The sequence below is a fragment of the Sus scrofa genome, chromosome 2, assembly GCF_054392235.1.
Source record: "Sus scrofa isolate SSC_HxYL_T2T_F1_AM1 chromosome 2, Sscrofa_HxYL_maternal_Yorkshire_Landrace_v2.0, whole genome shotgun sequence".
In the NCBI taxonomy this organism is placed as follows: Eukaryota; Metazoa; Chordata; class Mammalia; order Artiodactyla; family Suidae; genus Sus; species Sus scrofa.
In genome coordinates, this window is record NC_139384.1 from 105,723,584 (window position 1) to 105,738,710 (window position 15,127).

The 15,127-nt window shown below is 33.5% G+C and overlaps 1 long non-coding RNA gene across 1 annotated transcript in view; it reads left to right on the forward strand.

Moving 5' to 3' along the window:
• Positions 1-10,834: 10,834 nt before the first annotated feature.
• The window catches only part of LOC146405630 (uncharacterized), a 141,985-nt gene continuing 137,692 nt past the window's right edge, over positions 10,835-15,127 (forward strand). The window contains exon 1 of the long non-coding RNA XR_014838255.1: positions 10,835-10,908. This is a non-coding gene — a long non-coding RNA (uncharacterized LOC146405630). The remainder of the gene's footprint in view (positions 10,909-15,127) is intronic.

A 15,127-nucleotide genomic window follows, 5' to 3' on the forward strand; every position in this document is an offset into this window, starting at 1 on the left:
TAATCAAGGTTATCAAATTCTATAGAAAAATCAAGAAAAAATGAGTGTTCCTTAGATATATATCACGGAAGTCCCTCTTTAAATAGGAAAACAGAAAACTCACCAACAATGAACATTTTAATATTTCAAAAGAAGGGTAATATTCTGGGGTACTTGATAAAGTTAAATATTTTTCAAATGTCTAATTATAATACACAATGAAATCGAAGGCAAAATTGCATTCATGAAAAGGAGTCTATTCTTAGAACACCAACTTCAGGTTCTGCACTTGCAATTACGACATACATGCCCTAACATATGTGTTTTGGGGACATTACAAAAATGCAGAATTCTCTTAGTCATAGTTGATTAGACCAAAGGTGGATCTTTGAATATTACATGGCTCAGAGTCCTTTCCCAAACCTAAATTAGGATGGGGAGTGAAAAAGTGAGAGTCTACAACATGAGACTGTAGTAATAACAAATGGACTTGAAGACGTCTTTGCCCCTAATGAAGTTTGTATCTGGCAGAGCCCATCTGCACAGAAAAGAGTGGCTTATTCTGATCTCTCTCTCATTTCAAAGAGAGATCCCTGTGTAAGTATTATTTTTCAATGTACTATGCATAGAGTTCTTATTTTTCTGTGTGCCCTTTAGTCCTAGAATTTCCAGGGTCTTTTTTAATAGGCTATATAACTATTCATAGTTTCCAGTTCTTTGATGACGTTTGGAGATTATGCTTTTAATTTCCAGAGTATAATTATCACAGTTATTTTACAATCTGCTTCTGGTAATTTCATTGACTAATGTGCCTGTGGATCTATTTCACTGTCTATAGTGTTAACAGTTGTGTATGTTGTCTTTTTCCCTCATCTTGCATTGTGTGCTAGATGTTCTATTTGAAAAATAATTTGCAGAAATAATTTGAAGCCTAAAATGAAGTCGCTTCCTTGAGGGAGAATTTCCTTTTGCTTTGGTCAGATATTTGAGGGCATAAGCAAAACAAATGACCTTCAGTTAGTTTCAGTTTCAAAGTCTGAGTTTTTCTGTGCAACCCAGATGACCAAGGCTCACTGAACTGCTTGCAAAGATTGTAGTCCTTCCCATTTGACCATGCTCTTGAGGTATGGCCCTAGGGGTTTTTCACCAGAGCCACCAGCCATGCTAAGCCTTGGACTTAGTTTTTTGTTGCTCCAGATCAAAGAAGCTGTCAAAGGTAGTGCTTAGCTTCTCAACATTCTTTCTAGATCCATAAATATCTCTTGCACAAAAGGAGCTCAATAGACCCAGTGCTCGTATATTTCTATATTCTCCTGGACATTGGTATGGTTAATCCTCACTATCATTTTGAATTTGAATATTTTTTTGTGGTTGGCTGTCCTGGTTTGTGGAATCTGAACATATACAAATTGTAAGTCCCTTGGTTTTTTTCTATCTTTTTTTTTAGGGCTGCACCCATGGCATATAGAAGTTCAGGCTAGGGATAGAATCAGAGCTGCTGCAGTCAGCCTATGCCACAGCCACAGCAATGCCAGATCCAAGCTATTTTTGTGACCTACATTGCAGCTCACAGCAAAGCCAGGTCATTAACCCACTGAGTGAGGCCAGGTATCAAACCTGCACTCTCATGGATACTAATTGGAGTCTTAACTTGCTGAACACAATGGGAAGTCCCATGAGTCCCTCTTTAAGAAAAAGGATAAAAATTATATGAAGGTCCTTGAGAGAAAGCGTCACCTAAACTCCATTAGCTTCATGATAAATCCTCCTCCAGTGGCTTCACTTGGTAGTGACTTGATCCAAATGACCCCTTCTGTCATTACCAAAAGCAAAAGGCACATTAATGTATCTTTAAAGATACATCCTCTATTCAATCTGGTATTAATAGGAACATCGTGAAGAGAGGCAGAGTTAACACAGCAGAACGTCTCTCCCTTTTCACATGCATCTGCTCTTTGAGTAGAATGGCAGGCAGAATCAACCATATTATTTATACGGTTATTTATATCTCATTCTCACTCTTCTTCTCTCTTGTAAGTAGGCATATCTGAATCTGCAGAAGTTAAATCTGCATGTGATGCAACTCCATTATTATCTGTAATTTTTCTTGAAGGCTTCTATAACACAAGAGTTACTTCAGAGTGCATATTCTCATTCTGGATAAGTATAAATTTTCAGATACTTTTTACTGTTAATTACAAACTTGATTACATTGTTGCCAGTATCATAATCTCTATGGTTTATAGTTTTTGGAATTGTTGAGATTGTGTTGAAGCCAAACAGTTAATGTTTTAATGTTTTGTGTATGTATTAAAAGAATGCATACTTTTCCATTGTTAGTAGGAAGTTCTCTATAAATCAATTAGAATAAAAGTATTAACTATGTTTTTAATTTTTTAAGTTTTATTGAAGTATAGTGTATTTGCAATGTTGTAATAATTTCTGCTATACCACAAAGAGATGCAATTATACATATACACATATCCATTCTTTTTCAGATTCTTTTCCCATATAGGCTACCACAGACTACTGAGTTGAGTTCCCTGTGCTACAGAGCAGATCCTCATTGACCATCCATTCCATATACAATAGTGTGTATATACAAATCCCAAACACCCAATGTGTTTTTAAAATTCTCTATAGCCTTACCTATTTTTGGGTCTATTTTATTTGTGGATATCTGAAAAAAATGCCTAATGGATATGTACTCATCAGTGCTCAGTGTGGTTGTGCTTTGTCAATTCTATTAGCACGCAAAAAAATGGAATCTGGTGGATCAGAAAATGTGAGTAATTTTTTTAAAAAGAAGGAGAATATGCTCTAAGTAGAAAATTTTTAAAGTCTAAGACACAGACAGAGATGTACACTTCTCACCATGATGGAGCAATGGAGATTAGATTTATATCTCTACCGAAAACAATTATAAAGCCAGATTAAATGTCTAAAAGAACTGTTTAAGACATTGGAAAAGAGGCAGTTAAGAATCATTAAAGAAAATATAGGGCTCAACTTTATAATTGCTTGGCTTTCTGCAGGGAGGCACATTCCATTCCGTGAAACATGGAGGGCAGAATGGTGCTTTTGCTGAAATTACAACACAGGTTGAAGTTCAGAAAGACTGAGGCACCTGAGAGTTACAAGCCAGAGTATGGAGAAGAGGAGATATGCTGAAAAAGAGCTTCAAGATTCTGCATAGGCGTTCTCTTGAGTCTTTGCTGAAAACTATAATCAGCATGTATTGGGCAAAAGGGACCAGAGTTTTAAGCTGAGCACTTTCCAGAGTTCACTAAGAGGAGAGTTTTATATATTCACTCAGGAAATTCAACAGAAAATCCAGAAGAACCATGTAGAATTAAACTACCTCTAGAGCCAAGGCTACTCTAAGGCCACCCAAACAAATGCTGAAAATGATAAGGAAGCCATAAATAAAATCTAAAGCATAGCAAGGTAGCAGAATATAAGGTCAATGTACAAAAAGCATTTTTATTTACATACAGTAGCAAACAGCTATATAAATAAAAAATTAAAATTCATTTAAACCAGCATTAAAAGCATGAGTTATTTAGAGATAAATTTAACATAATGTATACAGGTACCAGACCTGCCTACAGGAAACTACAAAGATTGTTATGAGAAATTAAAAAAGATTTAAATAAATGGAAAAATACAGCATTCTTCATTCAAAATAATACTCAATATTAAGTTGTCAATTTTTCCTAAATTCATCATAGAGTGTGTAACCCTAATCAAAATCCAAGGGGGGGCTTTTGATAGAAATTGATAATATTTTCCTAAATTGTATTAGAATGGTTAAAATAGACAAGACTAACAATATCAAATCAAGGATGCAGAGCCACTGGAAGGCATATTACTGATGGGAATACAATGTAACATAGCTACTCTACTAGTCTTCTATTGCTGTGTAACAAATTACTACATTAAACTGTGTCGCTTAAAACAACACACAGTTATTACCTCTGTAGGATATAAATCGGGAACTGTTTAGGGAGGGGAATCTTCCTGAGGTCTCACAAGACTATCCTCAAGCTGTGTCCAGGGCTAGGTTCTCATTTGAGCCTTGTAGTCCTTTTCCAACTCCTTCAGATTTTCGGCAAAATTAATTTGTGGCTATAGAATTCATGGCAGCTTGCTTCATCAAATACAGGAGGGAGAGAGAATGCAGAGTGAGTCTACTTGCAGCACAGTCTGATATAAGGGAATGTATTGACTGGAACAACATTCCCTCCCATTTACTATATTTCTATTGGTCGGAAGCAACTCATAGGTCTGGCCTACACTTGAGGGGTAGGAGTTGCAAAGGCCACGGACACCAGGAGGCAGGAATCATGAGAGCCACCTTAGAATCTGTCTTCTGCAGTTATGTGAAAACAGGTAGTTTCTTTAAAAGTTAAATCCACATCACTCTCTACTTCAAATCCTAAGTATTTTCATGAAAAAAATTAATGCATATGTCCACACCAAGACTTGTCTGCAAATGTTCATAGATAACTTATTTAGAATAGCCTCAAATTGGAAATAATCCAAATGCCTAGTTACTGGTGAATGGATAAACAAATTTTGATATACACAATGAATGTTATTCCGCACTAGACTGTAATAAACCACTAATATGTCTAACTAAGAATAAATCTCACAAATTTGTACTACATAGATGAATCCAGACACAAAAGACTGAATTCCATTTACATGAAATTGTATAGCATTCATGTATAAAAGAAAAATATAGTATTTCACAGTAATAGAAAGAAGATTAGTAGTTACCCGGTGCCACACATGGTGAGGGGTGGTGGAAATTGACCAGAAAGGAACACAAAGGAACATTCTGAGGGTAATGGTGATATCCTATATCTTTATTGAAGTGATAGATTTATGCATATACATAATGTCAGGTTATGACTGGTAATTGGCATATCCTTTTCAATAACATATCCATTCCTCCTGGGGGAAAGGTAGAATGTATGAAGAAAGATATCTGAGGTGTGCTTTGTCTCATTGCTGAAGGTGATAATATGAATTCATACTGCACTCAAAAAAAGATACCTCAAAGTTCATATGCATGACTATATGGGAATGGGAGTAAAGAAAATAAATGTGGAGTTTATTCCTAGATAGTAAAGTTCTTGAGGCAGATAGTAGAGGGGATTTGAACCCGTTTACTGTGGCTAATCATTCAATTCAGATTGGTACTGAGAAAATAAAAACAGACATATACTAGATGCAATGCAAATGAAAAGAATTTTAGATGGAATGGAGGAAACAGGAGGTACACAAGAAAGAAAGGTACAGAAATATTCCAGGTGATTCCAAGTTTCAATGTTTGTAGAAATGGAATTGAGATATTTAAAGTAAGGATGTTGAATTTAGAAATTTGGAAGATACATGAAGTTGAAGATACCAAAACTGATTATAAAAGACATATTGGGGAGTTCCCATCATGGCTCAGTGGTTAACGAACCCGACTATCAACTATGAGGATGAGGGTTCGATCCCTGGCCTTGCTAAGTGGGTTAAGGATCCAGTGTTGCCATGAGCTGTGGTATAGGTTGCAGACACAGCTCGGATCCTATGAAGCTATGGCTGTGGTACAGGCTAGCAGCTTTAGCTCTGATTAGACCCCTAGCCTGGGAACCTCCATATGCCACAGGGTGCAGCCCTAAAAAGACAAAAAGACAACAACAAAAAAAGACATATTGGAAATGAAACTTTTAAATCAAATAATTAAATATTTGACAATGGTTTAAGAATAGATGCAAAGCCTGTAAGTTATGGCAATGAATTACGGCAATGAAGATGGGGATATCACAATGCAAATGGATATAGTGGACTGCAACAGATATGTTTTAGCAGTAAATGGGGACAATAACCTCAAGATAGTAGCTGTTTGATAGTCTTCAAATATTCTTATCAAAACAGTAGTCAGTGCTCTGAAACGTGTAAGTTCAGAAGTTGCCTTAGTAATTGAGACTTTGGGCTGCAACAATAGTACATGAACCATAGGTTAATCAAATCATCGATGAGAGAGATTCCCCATTCCCTCACTAAAATGAGATCTGTACCATGTTTGTAAATGATTTGTCTAATGAATTTAATATTACCTTACTGCGTTGTTTTAAAGTTTAAATTACGTGCCACTAGAACCGATATTGTTTTGGCAGATACTTGATTCTATAGAGTGACCTGAAAGATTCATTTGAACCAAATTGTCTTTGTCACTGGCCTTTTTATTATGTATTAAACTGACTCAAATGAATTTATCAAGTTAATTTCAATGAACCAGACATCAGTCAGAGACCTTAAAAAGAAGCAGTAAAAAGAATTTAGAGATATACAAAATAAAACAAAATCAAGAGGAAGGAATATTGCCTAGGACAGCTGAATGTAAGGAGGTTGTCTGTAATTCTGATGCAGGGTCCATGCAACCCAAGCAGAGGGCACCAGAAGAGAGAGAAAGAAATATTTGCCTACTTTTCAGTTTGGGGTAGAAAGGACCTAGCTCTCTTTACACAAGCTTCCTAAATTTACGTGTAACAAAACCATAATACTCCATAAGCAGTGGACTTGATTTAAAATATTTTTTCCTTGTGGGAATAGAGCATTTTTTAGCAAAAAAAAAAAAAAAAAAAAGGCAATCTATGAAATGGTCTTATTAAAGAATGGTATGTATCTAACTATAGGTGTAATTGCTTAAGCTTGAAGCAGTGCTTGCTAAGAACTATGTAAACTGCAACCAGAACTTAAAGGTTGTTGATTATTGTCAGTGAAATTTTAGAGAGGATAGGTTGTTTCTCCATTACAGACAGAAAGAAAAAACACTGTCTTATGATTGGACTAGTACCTCACAACTTTTCTTGCCAAAGGGTTCATATAGACCCATGTAATCATAATCTTGGTTTTGTGCTGGGACCCTGGAGAAGAAAATGAAGGCGTTTTCCAGAATGTCTGAGAACTTTGTGTTTTCGTTTTCTTCCATCAAATTAGAGATACAGAGTATCAAGTACAAACTATGAAATCATAGGTTCTAGAAAACTGAAGTATTTGAAAATTGAAGCAAGGAGAAAAAGAACCCAGGGATTCTGTCTTTGAAGTTATTACTAAAAAAGAACATAGTTAACAGTTAGTAATGTACTTACTACAGGTGTGTGTATGTGTTTAAGTTTGTTATAGGAAAATTATCTGTAAAATATTAGTATTAATGTTTATTTCATGTACCCATTCAAGATGTTTTTATAGACGTTATTAAAAAAAAAAAAAGACCTGTGTGATAATATCTGACAGAAGCAGAAGTGTCAAAATGTACCTACGGAAACAGCCTGACTACCTAGTGGCAACTACCTTTTGTGCATGCAGATTACTTTTTATTCTTCTTGAAGAACTACTTCTTGAACAATAGATTTATAAGCACCACCCTATAAAATAAAAATATAAAAATCAGATAGTACAGTAGATTGAAAACACTCTCAAAATTCAACGCTACCCCAGATTTCACAACTCCAGCCTCAAGTCACAAATTCAGATGGTTCTAGGGAGACCATAAAAGAGCAAGCATCCCGCTGAGAACTGAGGACAGATGGAGAACTCGAGACTTGCTTGAAGCGGGCAGGACTACCTGGCTCCATGTGGTTGTTGTTTTGTGGGAATGACAGTCCAGAGTAAAGCTCCTTCTGATTTCTCAAGAAAACCGTAAATTCTATTTTTTTTAAGTCAAATCGTGTACTTTTAAATCTTAGAAAGTAATTTTAATTTAAAAATATTTACTGACCAAAAAGTTTTAAATATTTATTTTGGGGGGATGAGGGAAGGCCAGCCTATGGCCAATTTTATATCTGAGCCAGTGGACTATCATTTGATTAATTGGCTGAGTTTTAGTAGCTTCTGTATATTCATTCACGTTCTTTGGATTGATTACGTAAAGTCCAATGAGCTGACTTCTAAAGAGAGATTTGGCTTCTAATGTAAACTGGAAATGAGCTGGACTTTTTCTTATGAAACCTTTATAAGAATTTATAAATAGTCCTTTAGGATTTCATTGTGATCACAGAGGAAACAACTGAAAGAATTATGAACCTGGAAATTATGAATCCATCATTTAAGTCTGTTAACTCAGTCTCGAAACCATTGGGTTATTTCATATGGAATAGACTATTTTGGTTTTCTACAGAACCTAGTTCACTGAATAAGCTACTCCTGCCCTGCATAGATACAGGATAAGAGGTCTGAGGTGACTATGGCCTAGGGCAGTTTGGATTTGGTTTATAAATTTTTTATAGTTGTCAGAAATGCCCTAGAGTTGTACAAGAGCCAGAGATCAAGAGATTCAATCCAAGAAAAGCAAAGAAAAATCCCACTAATGATACGAGGAGTCAGACAAAGGACGACATTAAGGATATCCACTTACATTTTGCCCTGGCAGTTCATTTGTGTGTGTGTGTGTGTGTCCATGTAATGTGTTTGTTCTGAAAATAGAAATATCTTTCTGAAGGAAGCCTTAACTTTCTTGTAACCAAAGCATCACCAGTGCAGCTTAAAGAAGCAATATCTGGTCATAGTAAAAATCTGTTTGAAATTTAAAGTTGAAAAGTTGTCATGTTTAAAAAGATCTGAATTTACTAACATGAAAATGCATTGTTATTTGGTTGACTGATTTTGTAATTCTAGCATTTCTTCCAGGGATTTCCATGAGGGTACTTATATTGAAAATAAAATCAGACAATAATAATAACTACTATTATTATCATTGTTATTATTAGCTATTGGGGTGTATATGATCAGAAAAAAAATATTTCCACTGGTAATTAAGACACATGAAGAAATGTTCTTTAGAAAAATAGTAGGGGGCCAGATCATTGACTACACCCACTGATTTTTTTCAAAAAAGTAATTTTTATGGAGAAAGAGAAGCTTCAAAAAAGGCAACTGTTGCTGATTAACCTTAATATTATTTCTTAGAAGTTTTTAATTTAAGATTCTTTAATTAGAAACTTCAAGAAATTACTAATCCACCTTCTAAATAATATGTTCTTAAAGTCAATAGAAGAGAAATAATTGCATAATTAATAGGCAGGTGGATTACTAGTTATCCATTAATTTTTATTCTGTATTTTGGAACAGATATGTATGAATATGATAATAAATCAAATGAAAGAATTAACAATAAACAATAATGGAAATTTACAGCTTCTAAAATTTTTCCAGCTTTAAATATATGTCAATTACATTGTGTCTTTCAAGGCAAATATGAAACATAAGTAAAGGGAATTTTAAGGAGACATTAATTAGAATCAAAACATACATGTCATTTCAGTTATAGAAAATATATGTGGATTTATAAGTGTACATTTATGAGGGTTACTCATATGGAAATCCAACGAGTAACTTTCAAAGAAAGAAAATTATTTGAAACCATGAAAGCTATAATTAGGCAACCATAGGTACCACAAAGAAACTTCTTTCTTTCTAAATGCATTCCAGGATAAAAGTGTCCAGGTATGAGGTCTGATCTCTCCCCATGCACCCAGGGTTTCTTGAGGTCTAATTAGTATACAAAAAAAAACTGCTTATATTTAATGTATACAGTTTGATGAGTTCAGATCTATGCATACAGCTATGATCAATGTAATAAACATTGGATCTAGTTGTTACAGCATTTACAGTAAGTGTAGCCATCTTTGTATAGATGCATACGTTGCTTTAAATATTTTTATTTTTAAAAAGTACTTGAAAAGCCATTATGTTATATGGTGGAGACCAGAGTGATTATAGACTGAGGATATGGGAATTTCTAGGAAAATATTGGAAATGGTACCCTTCGGTCAGTGCTAACTGCCTTGAAAAACACTGCTCTCTCAGCTTTGAAGTTTGGAAAGTATGACCCAGAAAACAAAAAGAGAAACCAAAGCAAACAAAAAAGCCTATCAGATGCATTCCAGCATTCTTAACCATCTCCACTTCCTCCTTATTAAAAAAGTAAAAAATGGAAAGTATCTTAGCAATATAAACATTTTATGCCAAACATGTACTGTATCACTTAAATTTTAAGAATACTGTCAATACCTGTAATTGGGAAGATTTACATTTTTTCATGATTAGGATCCACCATATTAGCATGCATTTCAGAGAACCTTATTGCATTTGGGTTCCAAAAGCAAAAATCCTTGGAATTTAAAACTGCATGTGCCAGAATCTTCTTGGCCAAAATATTCACAGTATCTATTCTAGTATAAAATAATCTCCATTTCAAATAAAGCAGATATATATCATTATTAAGAAAGCAGAGCTCAACCTAAGGCTAGAGGTCTTCCATTGATACTTCACTCCCTCAAGAGATTTTTCTACGAAAGGATCACTACATGAAAGACTTAATAAAGGGCCACACATGGCCCTGAGTTTAGTTATTAGTGTAGCGAGTTATATTTTTATTATAATCATTTCTTTTTACTCTTCTATACTTAAGGGATCTGCTCTTATAAATGATTGCAGGATAAATAAAGCTGACAAACACAAGTGACAGTATCTTTTGGCATTAAGATAATTATAGATCATTACATGGTACGAATAGTCAATAGTCCTAAAGTAATATGATTAAATAAAGCACTTTAAAACTGTAATTCACCTAGGCTTTTTAATATTTTACTCTTTATCCTTTGTTGCTCCTAAGCTATGAATTTCAAGATTTATTTGTCACTACTCTCTATATTTTGTGCTGTACACAGTATTTGTGGGCTATGGCAACCAATCCCCTTGGGCTTTCTTTTGCTTTAATTTGCATAAACACAGGCATCATATGAATATTCAGTGAGTGGCTTTGCATTAAGTAAGTGCCCTTAATCAGCTTTTCAGTTCAGTTTTATTGGTTGCACGCACAGTCAGTTATTTCATCCAGAAAATCTGAAGGCCCTACAAACTAACCAGGTAAGGTTGTAATTCCTTGATGCATTTAATGAAAGAATATTATCATTTGATTACATAGGTTCTGGAGAATGCTAAAAGCATGGTGGGTTTTTTTCCCTGTGTTTTTTTCCTCCCGTGGTGGTCAGGTGGGTGCATGATTCTCTAATTTGCATAAACATCAGCTCTATGAATAATTCATCAGGGTTATTTTAAACACTAGGCTTCTACTTTGGATGGCACTAGGGTACTGCCATTTGATTGGCCGAATGCTGTTTTCATCACCAGCAGAATTCCTATAACATGAAAGCACCTAAAGGAGCTGAATTGAAATATTCAGTATTTGTTTTTTGAAAAATGTCTGTTATCTTTTCAAAGCAAAATGTGCTGCTTTTCCCCCTCCCTAACATTAGGGCTTTTAGCTTTTCATGATAAATACATTACAAGCTCAAATGTAGCTACCGTTTGTAGACTTGACCGGTGTCTGTGATTTCTGGAGAATGGGGTAGCAGCTGTATTCTTCTGAACATGCATAAACATGAGCAACATGTAAATAAGAAACTGTCACATGCATATGGAGCCCTGGACAGCTCCATTGCTAGGATCCACCTATTTTTCTTTAACAGTATCCTCTTTTTTAGATAACTTTGAGACTGTTTCATCTATCTTAAAATGCCATGGACAATTATGGTACTATATATGGATATAATAAGCATATATGATCTGACAAATTATTTCTTGTTGAATACCTAATTTATAGTTCCTCTCAGCCCACCTACAGATTTTTAAATTTGGTAGTTCTTTACAATACAATAGTGACAAGAGAAGTGTTAATCAAGAATGACCAGGTAATTCATTTAGGTATTAGGGTGTAATTCACTACCATAATTTACTAAAAATAAATTGTCCCTTTCTTTATGCTTGTGAGTATGAGGCATATGGAGGTTCACACTACCCTTTGTTAGTCACTTGAACATTAACCATTTGCATTTCTGATCTGTGTCCTCACTGACAAGATTCTCCTTGTAAACATTTGTGATCCTGAAACATTGCAGACATACAGGACTGGAGAATGGTATAAATTTAATTTAGTCTTTGGCACATTCCATTTTTATTTTCCTCTTCCACAGAGGAATGTATCACAAATAAGATGCTGAACAGTTACTCTTATGAAAGGTATATTGAATGATATGTGTAATCAGTTAGTCTGTGTAATCAGCTATAAAATATTCTCATTCACTGTATTTCCTATACATTGTATGGGTGAAAAATAACAAAGGCATCTTTAATAATGAATAAAAGAGGCTGAAAAATTCTCAGTATTTAATAGGTTTTCCATAGAAATTTTTTAAAGTTCATCTAAATCATTATACCATGATGTTATTCACTGACTATGAATATATTGAGTATGTGTAGTTTATACTCAAATATAAGTTTCATACAATACTGAAACTGAAAAAAAAAATTCTTTTCATTTTCCTTTCTAGCTATCTACACATCTAATGATAGTGTTGGGTTAGTTCTCATTTTTTCTTTTTTTCTTTATTTGTACTTAGGTGAGGGGCTATTTCTATTTCCTTTTCTTTCTTTTTCTTTTCTTTTTATTTTTTGCTATATCTTTGGAATCAATATAATAAAGAAATATTTCTGAGGCAATATTCCTTCACTCAGAACCAACTCTCATAAGCACATTTGACATACTTATTTTATCTTTTGAAAAAAAAAATACTTCATAATAAAAAATAGAATAAGGAATTTAAAACAAAAACTGTTTAAAATGAGATGAAATTGCAAATTTCTACTGGAATTCCAGGTACTCATATTAGCTAGTGTGTTTTACATGTAATTATCAATGGTGATTTAAATCTCACATCTGCAGTGTGCTATGTTTAATTAAATCTTGCAGGATTCAGGACGGATGCTGTTTATTTAATTATCAGCCATTAAATGTTTACAGCTGTAATAAACGTCAAGCATTCCTTACCATACTATATAGATTCTATAGATGTGGAACTGTTTAACCAAAGATTCTCATTCAAGTGAATCTCAATCCATTAAATACTTTTTATATGAAATCAGCTAAACTTAAATTTCTTCAATATTTATTCATTTGATTTGTTTCAAAATAATCTCAATTATTTTCCAAATAAGAATGGTTATAATTTCAGAAGAGATTCCTATGCTTCTTTAGATTCATGGCAGAATGTTTATAATTCTATTTTAGATGTGTATAATTTTGAAAATGAAAAAATCTCCTCTAACTCTTTTTAATAGAGATATTGTGATATGTCAAATTTTCTGTGATAAGCTGAGTTCCTTATGCTTTTGCCTGTGTATTATTTGTGGCCATCACTGAAGCTCTTTTAAAGAAAATGTATTTTCAATGAATTGAAAACAGCAAACCTAGTGAATGACCACAGAATTTAACTTCCATTTCAGTGAGAGATTCTTCCTAGAAGGGTAGGAGTCATCTTGTATAAATGTTGTTCAAGAAAACAAAGCATTTGTTTAAATTTTAGAAAAAAATCATCACATAAGTAGAATTAAAATTATAATGCATCATATTCCTAAGGAGGAAAAATAATTTGTATCTTGCAAGTATAGTCTTATTTCATGTAGTGCTTTTATATGTTTAGACATTTAAAAAGAAAAGAATGAGGCATAATATATGTTTATACTGTCATTTAAAAGATATTTTTCTTCAACATGTGATCACCCTGTATTTGGTGGATAAAAAATAGATATGCAGATACCATTATCCGTAATATTTGCATTCTCATTTTAATCTGATTACATCATCAAAAAAATTGTTGGTGAGGAATTTAAGCAATTAAAATATGTATATATCCTTACTAAATCCACTGGTAGTTAAGGAAAATTGTTACCAACAAATGCTTTGGTCTATGTAGAAAAAAAAAAAACAATTTATCTATAAAAATTCAGGCCTTATACTTGAGGAACATTTGTCTGTAAAAAAGTTTTGAAACTAAATATCACCTTAAGGCAAGAAATATCAATTACCCCATATGGATTCCCCTAGCAAATTCATGCATCTTTATAAAAGATTGAATCTTCTCAATGAAGCTAGGACATCATTTAAGAATTCTTAATCTAATTGATGGTGTAAGTGTATGACATGATTACCCATATATAAATCCCTCCATCCAGTGTCACTCATTTTCCAGGAACCCAATCATTCAAATTTGCAAATATACCTTAAACTTTCTTTGCATTTTCCTGAATGGATACAGTTTAAATCTAGACAGGAAGATTAAGTCTTGCTTTAATAACACTGTGTGTGAGTGAGCCATAAATTTCTTAGTATAGAGGAGTATGAAGAGAAGAAGGAGAGGTGGCAGAGTGGCTAACTTTCGAGCTCTCTTGTTCTGATTGGAGTTCCTCTCTGCTACTCTGACTGCTCAACTCCATTAGTTAAACATGTACATGCAACATTTTAAGGTTTTATGATGTTATTGGATAACTTGAATTTGTTAGTCATTCTTAATATATGATTCTTATCATATTCGGGTTGCCAGCCAATATCAGTAAAGATGCTATAGGCTTAGGTAGTATATTTTATATTAATTTTTTCATTCAGACCTTGTTTAAAATTTCCCAAGTACCATAAACCCAGCAGCATCCTGAACTAAGTGATGACTAGAGCAAAAGAATATTTGTAATTAAAACTTAATTTTAAAGGTTAATTATTTTGGAGGAAAATAAAACATTTTTTGTCTTCTATTATGTTCTTTATGGAAGAGATATATGATATATTAAGAATCTACCTGGGATAAGTATTTAAAATGGAAATATCCTTTAGGAGAAATTTTTAATATAGGAGGCTTTTTTAGAATTACCATATGATTTTTATGTATTTGTTAGCATTGTGCCTTAAATGTATAGACTTTTTAATGGTGAACCTTGAATAAATTACTTGAGATTCAAAGACGTAATGTAACTATTATACAATGGTATATAATGTTTTCACATTTATAATTATAAATGAACCTGGTTAAGGGTTGAACATTATATTTTTTTGTCAAGATTTGGTATTAAAATTATATTAGTCATAAAATGTATTGGCCAGCCTTCTTGATTTTTTTCTCTGCCACAGGTTGTATATCTCTTTGAATTTTATATAAATTGCCTGTAAATCTATCTGGGCTAGGCATCTTTCGGAAGGAAATGTTTTTTCTTCATGATTACATTTCTTAAGTGGTGGTTGATCAATTGGGTTATTTTT